Genomic DNA, 14869 nt, shown 5'->3' with positions numbered 1-14869 from the left:
GTGAAATATATTTATTAGGCCAATTTCAAATATTTGCATATATTCCAAAATATACTCTGGAAATATATTTCAAATATATTTCTTTTGTGTATGGGGACCCATGACCTTCTTGTAGAGAGAAGCTGTCCTGACCCTTATCAATCATCTTCTTCTAACAATCCTCGTCCACTGCATTATCTCTGTCACGCTCTCTCTCTCTCATCTCCAGGTGGATTCTGGGTAGATATTATATACACACTACCAGTCTAAAGTTTTGGATCGGGAAGATTTTTAATGTTTTTAAAAGAAGTCTCTTCTGCTCACCAAGGCTGCATTTATTTGATTAAAAATACAAACAAACAAACAAACAAACAAAATTAGTAATATTATTGCAATTTATTTTAAAAGTGTAATTTATTCCTGTGATCAAAGCTGAATGTTCAGCATCATTACTCCAGTCTTCAGTGTCACATGATCCTTCAGAAATCACTCTAATATGAGGATCTGATGCTCAAACATTCATTAATATTATTATCAGTGCTGAAAACAGTTGTGTTCAATTGTTTTCAGGATTCTTTGATGAATATAAAGTTCAAAAGAACAGCATTTATTTAAAACAGAATCTTCTGTAACATTATAAATGTCTTTACTGTCACTTTTGATCAGTTTAACTCATCCTTGATGAATACAAGTATTGATTTCTTTTATTTCTTTCCCCCCAAAACCAAAATAAACCATTCTCACTGACCTTAACAGTAGGGTATATATGAGAGATATGGTCAGCAGTGATTATACTGTTAGCATCACTGGAGCAGTGTCCTGACCCATGATACAGTCCAGAGCAGGGTGAAACATGTCTTAAATCCACATTATAAATCCTCCAAATATATCTGTCCAGTCCCCGAATCCCCGAATCCCCGAATCCCCGGTGTTCCCGTCACACTCGTCCACCGGTCTGCAGATATACTGTGGAAACAGACAGAAAACATGTTCAGGTCAGCTTGAGAGTCTCAGATATTAATAAAACACCTCCACAATAACACAACAGACAGAACTGCATCAAAGGCAATATTGAGTTCAAACAATATAAACTTTTTTTCAAGGTTTGATCAATATGGGCTGGTGGTTGAAGGGGTTAAAAATAAGATGATGTCAGAGGAAAATAAAAGTAATTTCAGATAAAGTGCTAGTCATTATATATTTTATGTAAGATTAAGACATAAACCAATAATAATGATCTGATCAGAATTAGAGCTCAGAGATGCATGTGTGTGTCCACAAGTCTCTGTTATTGAGGAGAGAAGATGGACAGGAGACGTGTGCTGATTACACGAGTGTGTGAAGACGGTTCTGCTAGTGATCTGAAGGAGAGGTGTGCAGAACATGACGGTGTAATCAGCATCAGTGCTTGACCTGTGACCCCTGATGACCCCTGATGACCCCTGATGACCCCTGATGCTGGTGTGTCGTGAAGCTCCTCGTTCCCGATGTCGTCACCGTCATGACTTCACTCATGTTTGCGGTAACACACACACACACACACCCCCAGCATGACATCAGTGTTGTTCCTCAGTGCTGGAGTCTCTGTGGAGACGGTGAGAGGAGCGGGTGGCGGGTCGGGTTCTGGTGTGTGTGAGTGTGTGTGAGGAGTCACGTTCCACCTCTACCTGTCTGGGCCTCGTGCCTGAAGCTCAAACCTGCCTGTGTGTGTGTGTGTGTGTGCGCCTGGGGCCAGAGCTTATCACTCCATCAGCTCATCCGTCTGTCTGCTGGCAGTCTGCCCCGAGTCACACACACACACTCTCACACACACACTCTCCACAGCGAGACCCTCAGCAGTGCTGACACACACTCATCTTCAGTCTTATAACTAATACTGTGATCACACACACTCTCCACAGCGAGACACACACTCTCTCACACACACACTCTCTCCACAGCGAGACCCTCAGCAGTGCTGACACACACTCATCTTCAGTCTTATAACTATTACTGTGATCACACACACTCTCCACAGTGAGACACACACTCTCACACACACACTCTCCACAGCGAGACACACACTCTCACACACACACTCTCCACAGCGAGACACACACTCTCACACACACACTCTCCACAGCGAGACACACACTTCTCACACACACACTCTCCACAGCGAGACCCTCAGCAGTGCTGACACACACTCTCCACAGCGAGACACACACTCTCACACACACACTCTCCACAGCGAGACACACACTTCTCACACACACACTCTCCACAGCGAGACACACACTCTCTCTCACACACACACTCTCCACAGCGAGACCCTCAGCAGTGCTAACACACACTCATCTTCAGTCTTATAACTAATACTGTGATCACACACACTCTCCACAGCGAGACACACACACTCTCACACACACACTCTCCACAGCGAGACCCTCAGCAGTGCTGACACACACTCATCTTCAGTCTTATAACTAATACTGTGATCACACACACTCTCCACAGCGAGACACACACTTCTCACACACACACTCTCCACAGCGAGACACACTCTCTCACACACACACTCTCCACAGCGAGACACACACTCTCACACACACACTCTCCACAGCGAGACCCTCAGCAGTGCTGACACACACTCATCTTCAGTCTTATAACTAATACTGTGATCACACACACACACACACACACGGGTCAGGCTTCACACTTACAACAAGAGGAAGTGCTTTCAGGACATCAGGTGTTCACAACTAAATAATAAAAACGTTTTGCATATCAGATTCACCTGGTTCAACCCGTAATAAAACAATCTCAGTTCTTTGTTTGGTGGCACATTTAACTCTATTGCATACACACTATATTGAAGAGCTAGTCTGGACACGTGCGGTTCCCGTTTAACTGACTCAAGAGCAGTGTTAGCGATTGCACAACAGCTCGTGTTCAGTTTCCCACACATCTGTAGAGCGAGCGCTATATCACACTCTCCACAAGCAACCGTACGGCCGACAGTGCCACGACTCTACTGTGCTATTACTCTGAGGTGCTGTGATTAAACACTTCCTGAAGGGAACCGTATCAATGTTCCTGTTGTGACCTACGAATAGTTTTGACACCAGTCTCTCTCTCTCTCTTTCACACACACATTCCTGTACGTCACAGTTCAGAGAGATCGTGAAGAAAACACAGTTCAGAGAGATCGTGAAGAAAACAGCTCCTCTAGAAATGCTGCACATTAATACATCTACAATATTAGTGTAGTCGAATAAGGAATTCAGCATAAGGTAGGAAAACTCTTTTCATTACACACACACACACACACACTCATACAGTCAAATACAACTCACACTCAACTGCTGTACAATGAAAATAACATGAGTTAAAAAAATACTTCTAAATATATAAATAAAACAGCTTCCCTGCCATGCTAACCCATGCTAATGCTAAGCCATGCTAACCCATGCTAATGCTAAGCCATGCTAACCCATGCTAATGCTAATCCATGCTAACCCATGCTATATCAGAAAATGTACCTCCAGAAAAGGGAAAATACATTTCCAGACGTAAAATACATTTTGGTTGAATGCAAAATGTATTTTTAAAAATGTAAAATGGATAATATAATATATATTTACATTGAAAACATAAGAAATTACAAATAAAAATATGAAGAAATAAAATAATCAAACTTATATCAATATATCTATATTAGTATATCATGTCTGAATACACCCAGGCCTAGCAGCCTGTCAGTGTTCGCGCTGGCTTTAGCATTAGCGAGTGCCGCTAGCATGCACAGAGAGCTAGAGGCCTGATCTAACAGCAGCTTTAGCTCTGAGATTCAGCCGTAAGATTATCCAGATCTCACGAGTAAACAGGATGAGATGATCAGATGTGGGGTTTTGTCCCAGAGCGGTCGAGGAGAATACCAAGGGTTTTGATTTCGTCGTGATGCCTGTTGCATCGGTCGGTCCTCAGCACAGTTTTGTGAGACGCTACAGAAGTGTGTGTGGTGAGCGACTCAAATTCCCATTAGACGCAACATAATATACACGTGGTGGTCATGATATACACAGAATGACTGATCTTTCACTCACGAGTTCAGCGCGTGCTGTGGTGAATAATTAAGCGAGGATGCGATCTTTGGAGGATGATGATGTTATAAATCATCTTCTGTCCTGCGTGCCGGTTAGACTGGACATGCTAATCACACACAGGCACTGGGAACCACACGACAGACCTACAGGAGACTTCGTTACACTCTCTGATTAACAACCAATGAAGAGCCTGTGGCTGAACACGATAACATCAGTCGGATCCAAACCAATTACAATCTACATGCTAATCTAAGAACAACTCAAAGTTGCTAGTCAGAGGAGCATTAACTTGCATGGATTAATTGTTCACCACAAGACTAGTAATATGCGCTAACAAAGTAAATAGGGTCAATTTTGATTTCATGTCGACTTTAAGAGTTAAAAAACAAAGTAGTGCACACAACTAATGCCGACAGTAAGAGTACTACTGCTGATTAAAGGCCCTTGCACACTGAGAAATGTTCGTGTGCCTTTTCTTCATATTCACCATACTAAAAATACGTCACGCACAGAAACCTCGAGTCCAATGCGTATTAATTATTGCAAAAAAAAAAAAAAAAAAATACAAAAGGGAGTCTTCAAGCAGTGAGGATGATTGTGTTGTCCTCTCTCTTCTTAAGAAGAGGGAAAGAAAGAGGGAACACTGGGTCCATCATCCAGCCCTGAGACTGTAGAGAGGAAGGAGAGTTCGCTGTGGGATTATCCCGAGAGATTCAGCGTTTACTTCAGGGTGTCAGAGGCTCAGTTCGATGCTTTGCTGGCGATCCTGGATCCACATATTAAAAAGAAGACACCAATTGGCTTGTTCGCTTGCTACGGATGCGAAAAACGCAGAAAATCAAACCCAATCCGATTTTTTTATGACGTTTCGTAAGCAGTGTGTAAACGTGACGGTCATATTTATGTTTTAACGTGTGAAGATTTCGGACGAGAATTGCGGATTCAGTGAGCAATGACCTCAAGAGTGGTTTCAGGTCAGGTAATGCGCAGTGTTCATCCGAGCAGTGCCCAGGGTTGGGCCAACATCAGAGGCCGTGTGACAGTAAGGTCGTAGGGTCATGGGTCGGTCACAGGTGCAGTGTGGCCCTCAGCGGGTGACAGCGAGAGCTCGGCCTCCATGATAAGAGCCCTGTTAATGACAGAGAGCCGGTTCACCTCTATCTGTTCCCAACCTCAGGTGAAAGAAGCGGAGAAGCCCTGTCGTCACCAGCTCACGCCACCACACCTCAAACCCTGGGACTGAGTTTGTGAATATAGTCACTGCTAAAGGCCATTTTAGCCTTTGGCACTATGAAATGGCTATTGCATTGTAACGATTACATATTGTGTGAAGGACACAAACTTTATTTAATGAAACAAACTGATTATAAATGTTATCCTGGTGCTCTCTGACATGGAAACTAAGATTAACAGTTGGCTTCCACGGGTGGGATTCAGTTAAATTCAATTCACACTTATTTGTATAGCGCTTTTCACAATACACATCATTTCAAATTACAGAAAATGCACATTACAGTTTAGAGTAATTTGATATCAGACGTAACTGTCTAAGTCAGAAATGTACATTTACTAAATCACAGTTGGCAAAATACTGGAGTACTGTATTGACCAATCAGCATCCAGGACCACAGCTATATAAAATGCATTATAACACTAACAAAACTCAACAAACCTTCAGAAAATGACAAAACGTTGTTTAAGTCCCCCTGTGGTGAAAAAATGTTGTTTATGTGTCTATATGGTGTTTTTTTGTTTTTTCTGTTGCACAAACCATGTGTAAATTCATAAGTCGACAGCATTGCTGAGTATTTCCTCCTTAAAACTGCAGTGAACCAAAGACAGTCTCGAAAACACGCTTTGAAATCGCTGGTGTTTCTGACGTCACAAACTACCTTGTAACCAATCAGATCAACGTGTGATCGTCAACCAGTGGATCTCTGAGCTGAGTGAGTGAGTGGAGGCGGGGCTCATTTGCATATTCATAGAACCGCGCATACTAAATGAGGCAAGGGTGTCGAGTTACATTCAAGATATTTTTTACATTCGAAGATTTTTATTTTTTTATTTGTCATTTTGGTGATCAAAGATGAGTTTTAAGGGATAAAATGACGATCCACACAGGACCTGTCTGTGGTCTTATAATGTTGTAACCAGTAACAAAACATTTTTACAATTTTATTTTCTGAGTTATACTACTACTTTGGCCACACAGTTTGTTCTGGTCCACAAAAAACACTAAGCCAGTACAGACTCCTCATCTGGAGTGTGTTTCCTGTTGGCTGGATGTCGTACACCCCGCTGGTGATCTCTTACATGCTTCTATCGTTTTCAGATGACTGTATGCTAAAACACAACCATTAAACAACATAGAAGCAGGAGAGCAATCTTTCAGACTGACAGACTACAGGAGAAGACAAGAGAGAGATGCCAAGTTCAACAGAGAGACATGATCCCCTATCAGACATGGAGGAATATTAACAGGTCAACAGTTTTCCCAAAAGTCAGTGCTTTCATTATCATCAACCATCAATATCCAGCCGTTACAGGGTTAGCTGAACCTTTGCCACACTCTCAAATCTCGTTCACTCCACTCAACACATTCCACTGCATATTGTCCCAATGAGGTTTGGGGGTCTGTGATGTCTCGATTATTCGCATATATTCATAGATTTTTAAATTTAACCTAAGGACTAATGAATTTGACTGAATAATATTTGAGTCAGTCTTCTGAAGATTTCAATATGAAGAATTCAGATTCATATGGATGGCTTTTATGACACTTTATATTGTTTGTCCTTGAACCTTGAGCAGCTTGAACATTCAGCTGAGTTTCTCCTTCTGAAAAGAAAACAGAACAGAAAACAAAAAAAGAGTTTGGAAACACAAAACCAAGAAAACAACAGAATTTTCATTGTTGGGAGAACTATTCCTTCTTATAGAAGATGCTGACATTAAACTGTAAGGTTGCTTTTGGCTTGCTTAGTTGGGGATATTCATAATATTCAACAATATTATTGATCTGCCTGTTTGACACCATTATATGATAACTGAATTGAGCTGGACGATAGAGCGGCTATATATATATTTATAACTAAATTGACAACTTTTTTTCAACAAAAATGAACCATCACTGAACTTACTTAAGCTGGAGTGTGACACTATTTTCTTCTGGAAACAAACTTTGTTGTATTATTTTCCTGTTATCTCTGTAAAGCTGCTGTTCTGTGTTCAAAGGTGCCTTGACTTGACTTGAAAGATCATATTGTACAGGGAATATATATTTTGATCCAAGATTAGAGTCATTATTTGGTCATACTTCAGAATGGGACATGATGTGGTTACATAATAACATGTCCAGAACCGACTTTCTTCACATAGATGATAAAAACAAAGGCATCGTGCAGGTCTTCACTGGACGCACAAGCCATCATGCCATGCTGTTTTACTGGGATTAGAAACAGCTTCTTCCATGGTGGGCTCCAATCTCACAAAACGTGAGCACATGGTTCCCATTGTGGTTTAAAGCAGACCAGGAGGGTTGCGCTGCTGTTTCTGGCCTCATGGTGTGAAGCGAATGCTTTCAGGTCCAGGGGAATACTGCTGATCCGAGCTCAGCGATGGCGCTGAGGTCCAGGGGAACGAGGTCAAGAGGGACAGCATAAGCAGACGTGCTCCTGTGTTGATGGACTGGCCCGACGGTAGGTGAGGGGATATGAAACGGTGTTGAAATGCAGCGGATCTGGGTTTTCAGTGCCCATCTGACATTGTAGAGACACCAGAGAAGGGAATAACTTTGAAGAGGGTATTATGGAAACGAGAGAAAGTTAAAGATGACAGCAGGACTGTTGAAAGAGACAGAGTGGTGGGAAATGAGAACACTGAAGGGCGGGGCAAGTGTGTGTAAACACTGGTAAATGGTTGGCTGTTTTCTTTGACAAACACACCCACACAACAGCACAGCAGGTACAGAGGTTTAGTCACTCGGGCAGATGGTTCAGAGTTCTTCAGGACTGATTCTTGTGTTCTCGTGACAAAGAAGGCAAAATGTTTGACTGCCCGTGTCATACGGTAGCAACAATTACAGGGAAGGTTTTAAAGGTTCACAGAATGGGGTCTCCTATAAGGATATGCATCATGAAGCATATCTAGACCTATTCAATAAACCAATTAAATTCCCCCAGAACCCCAGTGAGACTAACTAACTGTGTGATGCATTCAGTGTCTAAGCAAGAAAATAAAAGTGCCTGCTCAGAAAGGCCATCTCTCTATAACAGTTGCTAAGGAAAGCTCCATTATTATTACCGGCCATGCATACGGTTAAACCTTGACCCCAAGCATTAGCCTAAAGCTTATCCCACTACAAACATGAACGGCACAATGATACAGCTTGTTGATGAGAAACATGCAAACGCTTACGTTTCTTAACCTGGCATTTGATAATGGGTGAAAAGCATCCCATAGACTTAAATTAAAGAAGGGACCAGAGACATATAAACAGGGGTCACTTTTGACCACCCAGAACACCATAGCGACTGCATAGCAACACTCAGCCACTCACGACACCTTAATAACTGCATAGAAATGTCATGGCAACCACATACAACCACCTATTATACCCATAATACTAATAGAGGTGAGTTTAGCACTACTCACATTTGCTTCAGGAAATGCCAAAATCTAGTTACACTTTTTAGCGTGATAAGACTAGGAGCCAAATGAAGAGTCTTCTGTAGGTCTAATTGTGTTGGTCCCAAGTGTGTTTAGTATGAAAGAAAGAGGCAATGTCATGGTAGAAGGTGAACAATACAATCTCTGGACCTCTCTCATGGCCCTCTCTCTCTTCTGGCAAAGACGTCTTAACTGACAGTTTAGGGCTTAAAGGTCAAGCAGGAGGCAGCCCCATTCTGACCTTGTGTTTCCAGGGGTCAAATAGGTCAATTGACCCCCACCAGCACTCAGTTACGCCTATAGACCATTTCCGTTCATTTGCCCTTACTCATTCTATGCTTTTCCGCCTGTGTGATGTCATGTTTTCCCCTCATGCATAGATAGGAGAGGGAAGGAGGCAATGGCTTTAATTAAATGCCTCCTGAAGGGCTTTTGCTGTTTTCCATTCAAGAAGCGCTTACATAAAACTTGAGTCATTAAGTCCCAACACTCTTCCAACCACTGAACCGTGTGCTGAGAGGCTGGCCGAACACCAGAAGCACCTCACAAGTGTCTTCTACGGTCCTGTTAGCAATGCTGGATCAGCATTCATCTTCTGACCTTCATACTGAAGATGAATGTGTTCCCGTCTTCAAACAAAACTCTCAGGTTCACCTTCAATGGCGCTTCTTCCAACAAGGGTCACTAGAAAGAGATGATTTTGATCTATTACCAGCAAGGACTTAATCTGACTGACTATCACCCATAAACAAGGGATTCAAAGGTCTGGTCTAGGTGGTACGAGATCCCCCTAGGCCAACAAGCAACTACATCAGGGTCTGCTTCCAATTTATCCTGTTTATCACTGCGCTGGAGTCAGCCACTCTTATTCCTCCTCAGAAAAATAAACCTTGGCCACACTTGGAGCACTGGGCTCCAAAACACTTAGCTTTCATAAACACTATTAGCTTTATTCAGTTCTTGTCTGCATGTCTGAGGACAGATAGTAAAACCATGAAGTAGATATTATGAATAAACACTTTGGGGCGAATTCTAAACATTTAGCCACTCACACATACTTTGCTTCAGCGCTAAACTCTATGTATTATTTACAGACCACTCGCTGTCCAATTTAACAGGGCACTCTCAGGGCAAGTCATTAGGCTTTTTTTCTCTATCGAATACACCGGGTTGATGAACATCAGCGATATGTGCCACATGGCAAAAGAAAGCAAGGGGTAAATCCAGTGTTATCCAGTTATTTAGGGGCTGTTTACACGACACCGTTTTCAACTGAAAAACTTTTTATTGCGTTTTGGCCTGACAATGGCGTTTTGGGTGCCTAAAAACGCAAAATCTTGAAAACGGGTTTGAAAGTGCCAGTTTTTGAAAACGGCCTCCGTGTAAACAACACAAACGTGAATCTCTGAAGACGATGACGTCATGCTCATGCGTATTACGTGTTCAGTCTATAGTGTTTCATCGCCATCTAGAGGCCCGGCAGCAGAATACAGCGTTTTTTAGTAATTTCATGTGAATGGGGATCGTTTTGAAAATGGTGTCGCCCGTATGCGGGAAACTTCTCTGTTTTAAGCATATCGTTGTCGTGAAAACATACCCTTAAAATGGAAGTTTGTGTACATTTTCTAGTGATTAACAGAGGACATTATAACAGGGCATATCCAGATAAAACCTGCAGCATTTTACCTAAGGCTGGCCGTACACTTGAAGATTTTAAGCCTGATTTAGGCCCGATTTGTAACGCCCAACGATCTGGGGTGTGTGGCCCGATTCAAGGCTTCTTGCAACTGACTTTTCGTCCAAAACATCCTTAATTGTGTGGTGTCATTACAATTATTTGTATTGCCCACACAATACCAAATCTTAAATATCAAACATGTCCTGCCAGGACTTCAGATGATGCAGACTCTGAATAAACTTTAAAAATCTTGTTAACAAACAAGAATTCCTTATACAATGAGCTCATTGTTTCTGCCTTAAATTATTACATTGTTTAAATTAATCAATTTTTAGGATTAATTTAGGCCTAACAGAGCGGGAACTACAATGTGCAACTTCTGTCCAGCACTCATTTTGGTAAATGAAGCATTCAAATATCGTAGCCAGCATGTACCAAACAAACCACGCTATCAGCAGATGCAAGTGATTGTTCCTGACTATTTGGGCCTCTTTGCCATGGGGTTTATCACAGGAAGATGAAGTGTCCCAGTGATCAAGTTATTAAAAGGGTGCATCCTCACAAAGCAAATCAAAAGAAGACTTCTGCCCACACCGTGATTTCTACAGAAAGCCCAGCACAGCAACATTCTTCTGAGACTTTGCACATTGGGTGTCCCCTTGTCAAGCAAAAATGCTTGAACTGACAACAGGCTTAAGTGATGTCTCAAACAGCTGAGGGGGTCTGGATATGTGTGAGTGGGCAAGCCAAGATTCAGATCAAGCTAATCCATCCTTTCTCTTCTCCTACGTTTTCCTAGGGTGTGTAAAAGCTGAGGCTGACACTTTTTCCTCTGGTTGCCCTTATGGCCGTCTTAGGGGGGTACACAATACCCAACCAGCTGAGCTTTGAACGCAACTCGGTCCTGTGGAAGTCTAGGTGCAGACAAAGGCCACGTGTGGAGAGGCCGAGGGACTGGAGCCATCAGCCATTAGGAGTTGCTTTAATGCAAGCTGACTGTCTGTACCTCCTCCTCGTCCTATCTGCCCTTCTTAATCCTCAACTTCTCCAAAGCCCCACACGCCACAGCCGACTGCCAAAACCTTTGTAGGGAACAAAAAAAGAAAAGTTGACGAGGTCGCAGCAGGCCTGGACCACCTGCTCAGAGAACTCAATTGCACTCTGCAACAGTGAAAGTAAGAAAGACGCGGCGGTCGCTCTTATGATCCTGCCGTACAAAGGAACAAATTGCGTTCCTCGGGCCTGTCCTCCACAGGTCAGGAATCAGGGCGAGAGCCTGTGATTGGCCCTCTCAGGAAATGTATTTGTTTGGCGAGCATGTTTTTAGCCGGAGATCCATTCATTTCTCCTTTCATCTCCTGCTTTTCTATTCCTCTGCTGCGCATTTGTCAAGGCACTTCTCTCAAAATTGAATGTTATTATTCCAAACAGTCTCAATGGCATGGTCTTATCTTTTATTTATTGTTGAGTGGCAGAGGCCGGCGGGTGGGCGAGAGCATCTGTCTGTAGCCTAGATTAAAGGGACGGATAGAGTCAGAGAGCGATATAGTGCTGCTTCATCATCATCTTCATCATCATCATCATCATGATCTTAATTGCATGGCTGAATTTCTGATCGCTACTAGCTTTAATCTACAGCCTCATATAAACAATAGGAACGCTCCTGGAAGACACATCCCAGCACGCAATAGCCCTCATTTCACCATCTAGGTTAACTATAGACCCAATATAGTCTCATATAGCTATGAGTAACCCACTTCTAGCCAAAATAACCTTGAATTTGGTTACAATTAGTGAGGGGACCGTTCACGGTGAACATAGACCAATGTTAGATGAATGTTGAGTTGTGTACAGTGTAAAATGATGTTAAACCTCATCCATAATGAAGCATGCATGAGTAATGAGAGTCTGACTATAGAGACTGGAGGTGTAGACAGCTGGAAGGTAGTGGACATGAAGACGTAACTGCATGGTGGAGGCCAGCCACGAGGACCACCCAACATAACCAACTCCAAGACACAAACACATCTGCTCTACACACACAACAAATCAGTACATCTTCTGTGTACATACACATCTGCACAAGACTAGTGAACACACACTCCCACAAACACAAGGATAAGCGAGCTGAGACGTTTTGTGGCTAGGAAAAACTAGGGGAAGAGTCACTGGTTGAGTCACTGAGGAGTTGATTAGAAAGAGGATTCATCAGAGGTAAACTCATGAAATAAACAATAAAAAACGAGTATTAATTCACACATGTAGTTGGTGTGTTTGGTCACCCTGTGGCACCATCCAGATGTTAATCTCCTCTCTCAAAGCCAGTCATCAAAGGACCAAAATCATCTTTCAGTCTTATACAGTCAAACCTAAATTTATTCAGACACCTTCAACATTTCTCACATTATCTCAGTTTATTCGCTATAGTTTAGAAAACGGTGATGAAATATGAGCAGAACTCATTGATATTTGACTGGTTTTGTCCGTCCTTCTGTTAGACTGTCTCACACATGAATTATGTTGAATATCTACACAATTTAACTACACAATTAGATAATACCAGTTTAGCTCAACCAATCACCAAGCAATGCTTCATTGTGTTCAGTCTGTGTGTGAAAAGAGCATTAGCAATTAAAGACAACACACTTCAGCAAAACATGATCAGCTCAAAGTGTCCCAATCATTTTTCATCCCAAATTTATATAAATGTTACTGGTAGTCACTGTATGAAGAGTTTTTGGGTATAATATATCACAGTTTTTTGCTCTCCTCACTTACATTAATGAACTATCCTGCAATGATATCTGGTGTCTGATTAATTTTTGGTTTGACTGTCTATACCTAACAAACCCCAGCAACACTGCTGAGACTGAGAGAATGAGAAGTGAAGTCTGGACTGAAGTCGGGTGTCTCGCGTCCAGCGTGTGTGTGTCATTCAGGGATTTGGGGAGTAACTCGCTGCTCAAGCCAGAGTCTATTTCTAGAAGATTTCCTAAAATAAAGTCCTGAGCTCCTAATCTGGCAGAAGAGAGCAAAACTTCAGCAGCATGAACTCAGCGGTGCCATCACGTCACTGCTGACGAAACGCGGATCTCGTAAAGAAGGTCAGCGGACCTCCAGCGAGAACTGCTGGAACTGAACCGAGCCATTTCATCTGCCAACCTGATCCCACACTGACACAACACAGCAAACACACCAACGGCAAGAGCTTTCTATTAGCACACGTCTTCAACACTTCAACTCATCTTTGTGTTGTTCCAAAACTATATGACTTTATTTTTTCCATGGAAAAGAATAGAAAGTGCATGCTGGTCTTTTACTGAAACATAAAGTCATAAAGTAAACAAAAGTTTATTTATACAGCACAATTTATACAGACAAAGCTGACCAAAACATCAGAAAACAAGAACACGTCAAACATGGAGAAAAGACAGACAACAGTCCTAAAGTACATGGCACAAATGACCGATTATTAAAAGCAAGTAAAAGTAGGTTTTCAGCCGTGACTTGAACATAAAGTGACTAACAATCTCTAAAACCACAATAAAGTGATAATTAAAGTAGTCCATAAGACTTGAGCACCGTATTCGAATTCTTCTGAATTCAAGCGATAACTTTGCGTGAGAAACGGACTAAATTAAGACGATGTTCACTGAAGAGCTTCCTCGAGGCTTGAAGCTCCTGAATCTCATTTCTGATTGCACACACTCACACTGAGAGAACCACAAAGTGTGTGTTTGAATATATGTGCATGCAAATTCTATTGGTTTCCTTTTTGGGAAGTTTTGACTTGCAGCCACATAAGGATGAGGAGTGTTTTGGCTATTTGTGTGTGAGATGTGGACTAAAGCAGTGAGTGTCAGGTGTTGTTGATGTGGTCTCGTACAGTAAGTCGTCACTGAGCTCAAACCCTTTGACACAACAGTGCCCACTCTCTTCAACACACACATATACGCTTTCATCTGAGCTGTTTTTATTCAGCATCACAACACTTTACATTACGAGCACGCAAATATTTGAAGTTCCCTTACTCCATACAGTGAAAAACTGTAATTGATCCAAAGAGACCATTCATGTAATTGTACAGTAAAATACTGTCAAATGTACAGTTTACGGAAGTGAAAAAGTCATCATACTTAACAGTGGGGGGGAAAATAACGTAAATGATCATGTTTAAACAGTTATGTACACTAGTGTTTTATCTGATGTTGTTGAAATTATGTTTATTGCATTATTTACCACGATGGTGTTTTGTATTTGTGTGTGTGACACTTCTATATATTAGTACATATACCTCAGATTTACAAGTAATCAAAACAGATTTAGTATATTAACACTATTGCAGTTAATGAGATGTGTTTATTAAACTGTAAAGTCAAGTTTAACCTGTTCAACTTGATGCTGAAAACAATGTTGCTTCCATCTTTTTACGGTAAAGTTTTGGCAACCACAGTTTCCA

At 41.9% G+C, this 14869-nt stretch overlaps 1 long non-coding RNA gene across 1 annotated transcript in view; it reads right to left on the bottom strand.

The window, feature by feature from the left end:
- LOC307159713 overlaps window positions 1–14869 on the bottom strand; it is a 144690-nt gene that overhangs the window by 30538 nt on the left and 99283 nt on the right. Inside the window, exon 3 of the long non-coding RNA XR_013821432.1 lies at window positions 728–945. This is a non-coding gene — a long non-coding RNA (uncharacterized lncRNA). The remainder of the gene's footprint in view (window positions 1–727; window positions 946–14869) is intronic.

This window comes from Squalius cephalus (assembly GCF_949319135.1).
Source record: "Squalius cephalus genome assembly, chromosome: 1".
Taxonomy (NCBI): domain Eukaryota; kingdom Metazoa; phylum Chordata; class Actinopteri; order Cypriniformes; family Leuciscidae; genus Squalius; species Squalius cephalus.
This window is presented reverse-complemented; position numbering and strand designations above follow the sequence as displayed.